General features: G+C 43.8%; 1 protein-coding gene across 2 annotated transcripts in view; it reads right to left on the bottom strand.

Annotated features, from left to right (window-relative positions):
• The window catches only part of LOC125036862 (galactose-3-O-sulfotransferase 4-like), a 59,982-nt gene that overhangs the window by 22,089 nt on the left and 30,393 nt on the right, over window positions 1-7,500 (bottom strand). The gene's annotated exons all lie outside the window — the stretch shown is intronic.

The following is a 7,500-nucleotide window of genomic DNA, read 5'->3' as shown; positions in this document are numbered from 1 at the left end:
TCGAAATCCCTAAAATTTTCAGTAAATTCATGAAATCACTATTTCACTCGGAGATTTCGTGAATTTACTGAAATATCCAAGGAATTCACGAAATCTCTGCAGTGGGAGGTCGGGGATTTCATGAAATTACTGTTTCGATCTTTTTCACATGTGTGGATGATGTGTGGATGAGCAAGGGTTAGCATTGTGACTTGCAAAAATGTCGTTAATAACATTAACATAACTGCTGTCACAGAAGCGTCTTCCGGATTAATACTATATGAAAAATCCATTATTTACTTCCTAATAAAAACATGACAATAGGTATCTATAACATTCATTTTATTCATAAGAGCATACATTTGTTCATTCATAAGAGCATACATTTGTTCATTCATAAGAGCATACATATATTGCTATATCATAACTATTCATTACATTGCTATCTGGATACCTGACGGTTATTCAACAACCATGCAGATTGTGCAATAACAACTTCTCGAAGTGACACTGCAGTATCCTGATATACGTCATCTTCTGTCAGCAAACGCTGGGGGCAGAGGTCAAACTGGTTTCTAGAATCCTGACCCTTCAGAACACTCGACTTCACATCGATCTTATACTGGTCACTGTCCAAATCTCTGCTGACAATAACACCCAGGATATTCCGTGGATCTCCAGCACCACGATCCATAGCTGGAATTGGGACAGCAACATTGTCACCAGGTTTGCCAACTTTAAAGTCTAAGCGACTACGTTTGACCCTTCTCTCAGCACGGGATACCGGCCCTCTGTATGCTTCCACTCCTTGTGTCTGAATTTGGTCTTGATCTTGAAATATCTGAGAAGTTTGAACAATGGCATCAACAGAAAGTGCCTTAGTCACTTCAGTGGTCAATAAATCATTATTGTCACTTTTTAGTGGTCACTGAACCAGTAGACCTTGTATAAAAGAGAGAGAGGAAAGGCAATGCAGTAACACGGGGCAGGTGAGGACAGACGGACGGAAACGAAGGGAGGTCAAATCAGGTTGGAGGGCCTGGCGGACGGTATGCAGGGCGGCCGGCGTAAGGGAGAAGGCGGAGGAAGTGGGAAGCGAGGAGACTGTCGGCAGGAAAAAAGCCGCTGTTCAGGTTGAAATTAGGCAGCAGCTTTATTAAGGAGGATTCCACCAGTCTGCGGGCGTGGACGTCAGCGGAAGGAAAGACAATTCGCGCCGCTGACCAGTCCATCTGATGGCCTGTGTCTCACTGATTTCAAAAGAGGGCGACGTTGTTGATCCCCTGGATACAGCGTACTTATGTTGAGACAGATGCTTAGTGAGACCGGCACCCGTCTCGCCAAAGTATTGCTTATCACAGGAGGTACAAGGAACACAATAGGTGCCCACATACGAGGAAGAGGGAGGACTGGTGTGACCAGGTTGCGACGGAGAGTGTTCACCTGGCGAAAGATCAGCCTGCAGTTGAGAGTGTGAAGAGGGCGGCGGAGAGAGTAGATCTCCTCAGTGCAGGGCAGGCTGAGGACGGGCAGGTGAGGAGTCTCTTTAGGAGAGGAGTCGTGGTAGAAGGTACGCCGTGCCCTGGATAAAGCGACGTCGAGAACATGACGAGGGTTGCCCTGTTTGGAGAACGAACGACGCAGGAAGCCGATCTCTCCATCCAGGTACTGGTGGTCACAGATGCGGAGGACGCGGAGGAACAGTGAAATGGCAACACCTCTTTTTACATGGAGAGGATGGTAAGTGTATGTACACACCACTATGCAGTTTTAATCTAGTTTTACATTGTGGGTTTATCTACCATAGTATCAACACGGTTGAGTATTTTACCATTCACTTAAACTTATGTAATAACCCAACTAGGTAGGGATGCAATACCAATATAAAGCAACTCATGGGCATGAATTAAAAAGAAATAAACGTTTATCAAAATATATTTTCCGATTTCATAAATGTTAAGGATTTCGTGAAATCCCTGATTTCACAACTTTACTAGTAACACAACACACACACACACACACACACACACACACCAACACACACACACACACACACACACACCACCAAACAATAGTATATATAATTATATATATATATATAATATATATATATGTATATATAATAATAAATATATGATATGTAATAATATATATATATATATATAGAGAGAGAGAGAGAGAGAGAGAGAGAGAGAGAGAGAGAGCGGTCTATCTATCCCTTTTCTATTCCAACTATCTATCTATCTCTTCCTTCCCTAACGCCCTTCTCCCTTCCTTCCGCCCTGCCTCCCTGCTTTCCTCCTTTCTTTCTTTCTATCCTTCTCTCCCTCTTTTCTCCTATTATTCCTTCCCTTTCTCCCTGTCCCCCTTTCTCTCTTCTTCCTTCCTTCTATACCCTCTCCCTTTGTCCCTCACTTTCTCTCTTCTTCTCTCCATCCCTTCCCTCCTTCGTTCTCCCTCTCTCTTTCTCTCCCTTTCTTCCTTTCTTCGTCCTTCTATCCCTTCTATTCCGCTTTCTCTCCTCTCTGTTTCTCTCTCTTCTATCCTCCATTCCTTCGCTTCCGCTTTCCTCCCCTCTCCCTTTTTCTCTCTCCTTCTTTCTATCTTCTCCCTCCACCCCTCCATCGTTTCTCCTTCTCTGTTTCTTTTCCCTCTTTCTATCTTCTTCCCTCTATCCCTACCCTCCTCCGTTTCCTTCTGTATTTCTCTCCCCCCCCCCCCCCTTTCTCTCTTCTTCCTTCCATCTCTTCCTTCCTCCGTTCTCGTTCTCTCTTTCTCTCTATATCTTTTTCTCCTCTTCCTTCCACCCCTTCCCTCCTCCCTCTTTTTTTCTCCCTCTTTATCTCCTCTTCCCTCCTCCGTTCCCCCTCTCTCTCTTTCTCTCCTCTTTTCTCCTCTTACTTTCTCCGTTCTCCTCACTCTTTCTCTCCCTCTTTGTCTCCTCTTCCCTCCTTCGTTCTCCCTCTCTCTTTCTCTCCCTCTTTCTCTCCTCTTCCTTCCTCCGTTCTCCCTCTCTCTTTTCTCTCCTTCTTTGTCTCCTCTTCCTCCTCCGTTCTCCCTCTCTCTTCCTCCCTCTTCACCTCCTTCGTTACTCCCCTCTCTTTCTCTCCTTCTTTGTCTCCTCTTCCGTCCTTCGTTCTCCCTCTCTCTTTCTCTCCTCTTCCCTCCTCCGTTCTCCCTCTCTCTTTCTCTCCTTCTTTCTCTCCTCTTCCGTCCTTCGTTCTCCCTCTCTCTTTCTCTCCTCTTCCCTCCTCCGTTCTCCCTCTCTCTTTCTCCCCTCTTCTCTATCTCCCATATACCTTCTCAAGCTAATAGCACAGAGACGCATGACGTAATGCACGCACACACAAAACAATATAACGAGGCCACTGTATCATGCACTTTAGAAGCAGCGTTCAATGTATTCGACAGGAAGAAGAATGACACTATGATAATGTTTTCATTTATCAAAATCTTTCCGAAATTGCATGTGCTTCGTTATTCATCATTCCCCTATATCCATTTTATTCCCTCTCTCTTTCTTTCCTTCCTCCTTCTCTCCTTCTCTCCTTCTCTCCTTCTCTCCTTCTCTCCTTCTCTCCTTCTCTCCTTCTCTCCTTCTCTCCTTCTCTCCTTTCTCCTCTGTGACTCACCTTTCATCCTCTCACTCGATTCTTATCTTTCTTTCTTTATCTTTATCTTTCTTTCTTTCTTTCTTTCTTTCTCTTTCTTTCTTTTTTTTCTTTTCTTTTTTCTTTCTTTCTTTCTTTCTTTCTCTCTTCTTCTCTTCTCTTTCTTCTCTCTTTCTCCTCTCTCTCTCTCTTCGTCCTCTCTCCTCTCTCTCTCTCACTCTCTCTCTCTCTTCTCCTCTCTCTCTCTCTCTCTCTCTCTTTTTCTTTCTCTCTCCTCTCTTCTCTCTCTCTCTCTCTCTCTCTCTCTCTCTCTCTCTCTCTCATCTCTCTCTCTCTCTCTCTCTTCTTTTCTTTCTCTTTCCCTTTTTCCTCTCTCTTCTCTCCTATATATATAATATTATATATATAATATAATATACATATATATACATATATATACATATATATATATACATATATATAATATTATATTATGTATTTATATATATTTTTATATGTATTTTATATATACGTATATATATTTGTATATATAATGCATATATGTATTTCTAAACATGTATATATGTGTGTGTGTGTGTGTGTGTGTGGTGTGTGTGTGTGTGTGTGTGTGTGTGTGTGTGTGTGTGTGGTTGTGTGTGTGTGTGTGTGTGTGTGTGTGTGTGTGTGTGTGTGTGTGTGTGTGTGTGTGTGTGTGTGTGTGTGTGTGTGTGTGTGTGTGTGTGTGTGTGTGTGTGTGTTACAGTAAAGTTGTGAAATAAGAGATTCGAAATCCCTAAAATTTTCAGTAAATTCATGAAATCACTATTTCACTCGGAGATTTCGTGAATTTACTGAAATATCCAGGGAATTCACGAAATCTCTGCATTGGGAGGTCGGGGATTTCATGAAATTACTGTTTCGATCTTTTTCACATGTGTGGATGATGTGTGGATGAGCAAGGGTTAGCATTGTGACTTGCAAAAATGTCGTTAATAACATTAACATAACTGCTGTCACAGAAGCGTCTTCCGGATTAATACTATATGAAAAATCCATTATTTACTTCCTAATAAAAACATGACAATAGGTATCTATAACATTCATTTTATTCATAAGAGCATACATTTGTTCATTCATAAGAGCATACATTTGTTCATTCATAAGAGCATACATATATTGCTATATCATAACTATTCATTACATTGCTATCTGGATACCTGACGGTTATTCAACAATCATGCAGATTGTGCAATAACAACTTCTCGAAGTGACACTGCAGTATCCTGATATACGTCATCTTCTGTCAGCAAACGCTGGGGGCAGAGGTCAAACTGGTTTCTAGAATCCTGACCCTTCAGAACACTCGACTTCACATCGATCTTATACTGGTCACTGTCCAAATCTCTGCTGACAATAACACCCAGGATATTCCGTGGATCTCCAGCACCACGATCCATAGCTGGAATTGGGACAGCAACATTGTCCCTCTTTAAAGTCTAAGCGACTACGTTTGACCCTTCTCTCAGCACGGGATACCGGCCCTCTGTATGCTTCCACTCCTTGTGTCTGAATTTGGTCTTGATCTTGAAATATCTGAGAAGTTTGAACAATGGCATCAACAGAAAGTGCCTTAGTCACTTCAGTGGTCAATAAATCATTATTGTCACTTTTTAGTGGTCACTGAACCAGTAGACCTTGTATAAAAGAGAGAGAGGAAAGGCAATGCAGTAACACGGGGCAGGTGAGGACAGACGGACGGAAACGAAGGGAGGTCAAATCAGGTTGGAGGGCCTGGCGGACGGTATGCAGGGCGGCCGGCGTAAGGGAGAAGGCGGAGGAAGTGGGAAGCGAGGAGACTGTCGGCAGGAAAAAAGCCGCTGTTCAGGTTGAAATTAGGCAGCAGCTTTATTAAGGAGGATTCCACCAGTCTGCGGGCGTGGACGTCAGCGGAAGGAAAGACAATTCGCGCCGCTGACCAGTCCATCTGATGGCCTGTGTCTCACTGATTTCAAAAGAGGGCGACGTTGTTGATCCCCTGGATACAGCTTACTTATGTTGAGACAGATGCTTAGTGAGACCGGCACCCGTCTCGCCAAAGTATTGCTTATCACAGGAGGTACAAGGAACACAATAGGTGCCCACATACGAGGAAGAGGGAGGACTGGTGTGACCAGGTTGCGACGGAGAGTGTTCACCTGGCGAAAGATCAGCCTGCAGTTGAGAGTGTGAAGAGGGCGGCGGAGAGAGTAGATCTCCTCAGTGCAGGGCAGGCTGAGGACGGGCAGCTGAGGAGTCTCTTTAGGAGAGGAGTCGTGGTAGAAGGTACGCCGTGCCCTGGATAAAGCGACGTCGAGAACATGACGAGGGTTGCCCTGTTTGGAGAACGAACGACGCAGGAAGCCGATCTCTCCATCCAGGTACTGGTGGTCACAGATGCGGAGGAACAGTGAAATGGCAACACCTCTCTTTACATGGAGAGGATGGTAAGTGTATGTACACACCACTATGCAGTTTTAATCTAGTTTTACATTGTGGGTTTATCTACCATAGTATCAACACGGTTGAGTATTTTACCATTCACTTAAACTTATGTAATAACCCAACTAGGTAGGGATGCAATACCAATATAAAGCAACTCATGGGCATGAATTAAAAAGAAATAAACGTTTATCAAAATATATTTTCCGATTTCATAAATGTTAAGGATTTCGTGAAATCCCTGATTTCACAACTTTACTATAACACACACACACACACACACACACACACACACACACACACACACACACATATGTATATATGTATATATATATATATATATATATATATATATATATGTATATATATATAAATATATATATGTATATATATATATATATATATATATATATATATAGAGAGAGAGAGAGAGAGAGAGAGAGAGAGAGAGAGAGCGGTCTATCTATCCCTTTCTATCCAACTATCTATCTATCTCTTCCTTCCCTAACGCCCTTCTCCCCTTCCTTCCGCCCTGCCTCCCTGCTTTCCTCCTTTCTTTCTTTCTATCCTTCTCTCCCTCTTTTCCTCCTTTATTCCTTCCCTTTCTCCCGTCCCCCTTTCTCTCTTCTTCCTTCCTTCTATACCCTCTCCCTTTGTCCCTCACTTTCTCTCTTCTTCTCTCCATCCCTTCCCTCCTTCGTTCTCCCTCTCTCTTTCTCTCCCTTTCTTCCTTTCTTCGTCCTTCTATCCCTTCTATTCCGCTTTCTCTCCTCTCTGTTTCTCTCTCTTCTATCCTCCATTCCTTCGCTTCCGCTTTCTCCCCTCTCCCTTTTTCTCTCTCCTTCTTTCTATCTTCTTCCCTCCACCCCTCCATTCGTTCTCCTTCTCTGTTTCTCTTTCCCTCTTTCTATCTTCTTCCCTCTATCCCTACCCTCCTCCGTTTTCCTTCTGTATTTCTCTCCCCCCCCCCCCCCTTTCTCTCTTCTTCCTTCCATCTCTTCCTTCCTCCGTTCTCGTTCTCTCTTTCTCTCTATATCTTTTTCTCCTCTTCCTTCCACCCCTTCCCTCCTCCCTCTTTTTTTCTCCCTCTTTATCTCCTCTTCCCTCCTCCGTTCCCCCTCTCTCTCTTTCTCTCCCTCTTTTCTCCTCTTACTTTCTCCGTTCTCCCTCACTCTTTCTCTCCCTCTTTGTCTCCTCTTCCCTCCTTCGTTCTCCCTCTCTCTTTCTCTCCCCCTTTCTCTCCTCTTCCTTCCTCCGTTCTCCCTCTCTCTTTCTCTCCTTCTTTGTCTCCTCTTCCCTCCTCCGTTCTCCCTCTCTCTTCCTCTCCTCTTCCCTCCTTCGTTCTCCCTCTCTCTTTCTCTCCTTCTTTGTCTCCTCTTCCGTCCTTCGTTCTCCCTCTCTCTTTCTCTCCTCTTCCCTCCTCCGTTCTCCCTCTCTCTTTCTCTCCTTCTTT

This window comes from Penaeus chinensis, chromosome 22 (genome assembly GCF_019202785.1).
Source record: "Penaeus chinensis breed Huanghai No. 1 chromosome 22, ASM1920278v2, whole genome shotgun sequence".
NCBI lineage: Eukaryota > Metazoa > Arthropoda > Malacostraca > Decapoda > Penaeidae > Penaeus > Penaeus chinensis.
Note: the sequence above shows the minus strand (reverse complement) of the source record. Positions and strands in the feature narration are given on the sequence as shown.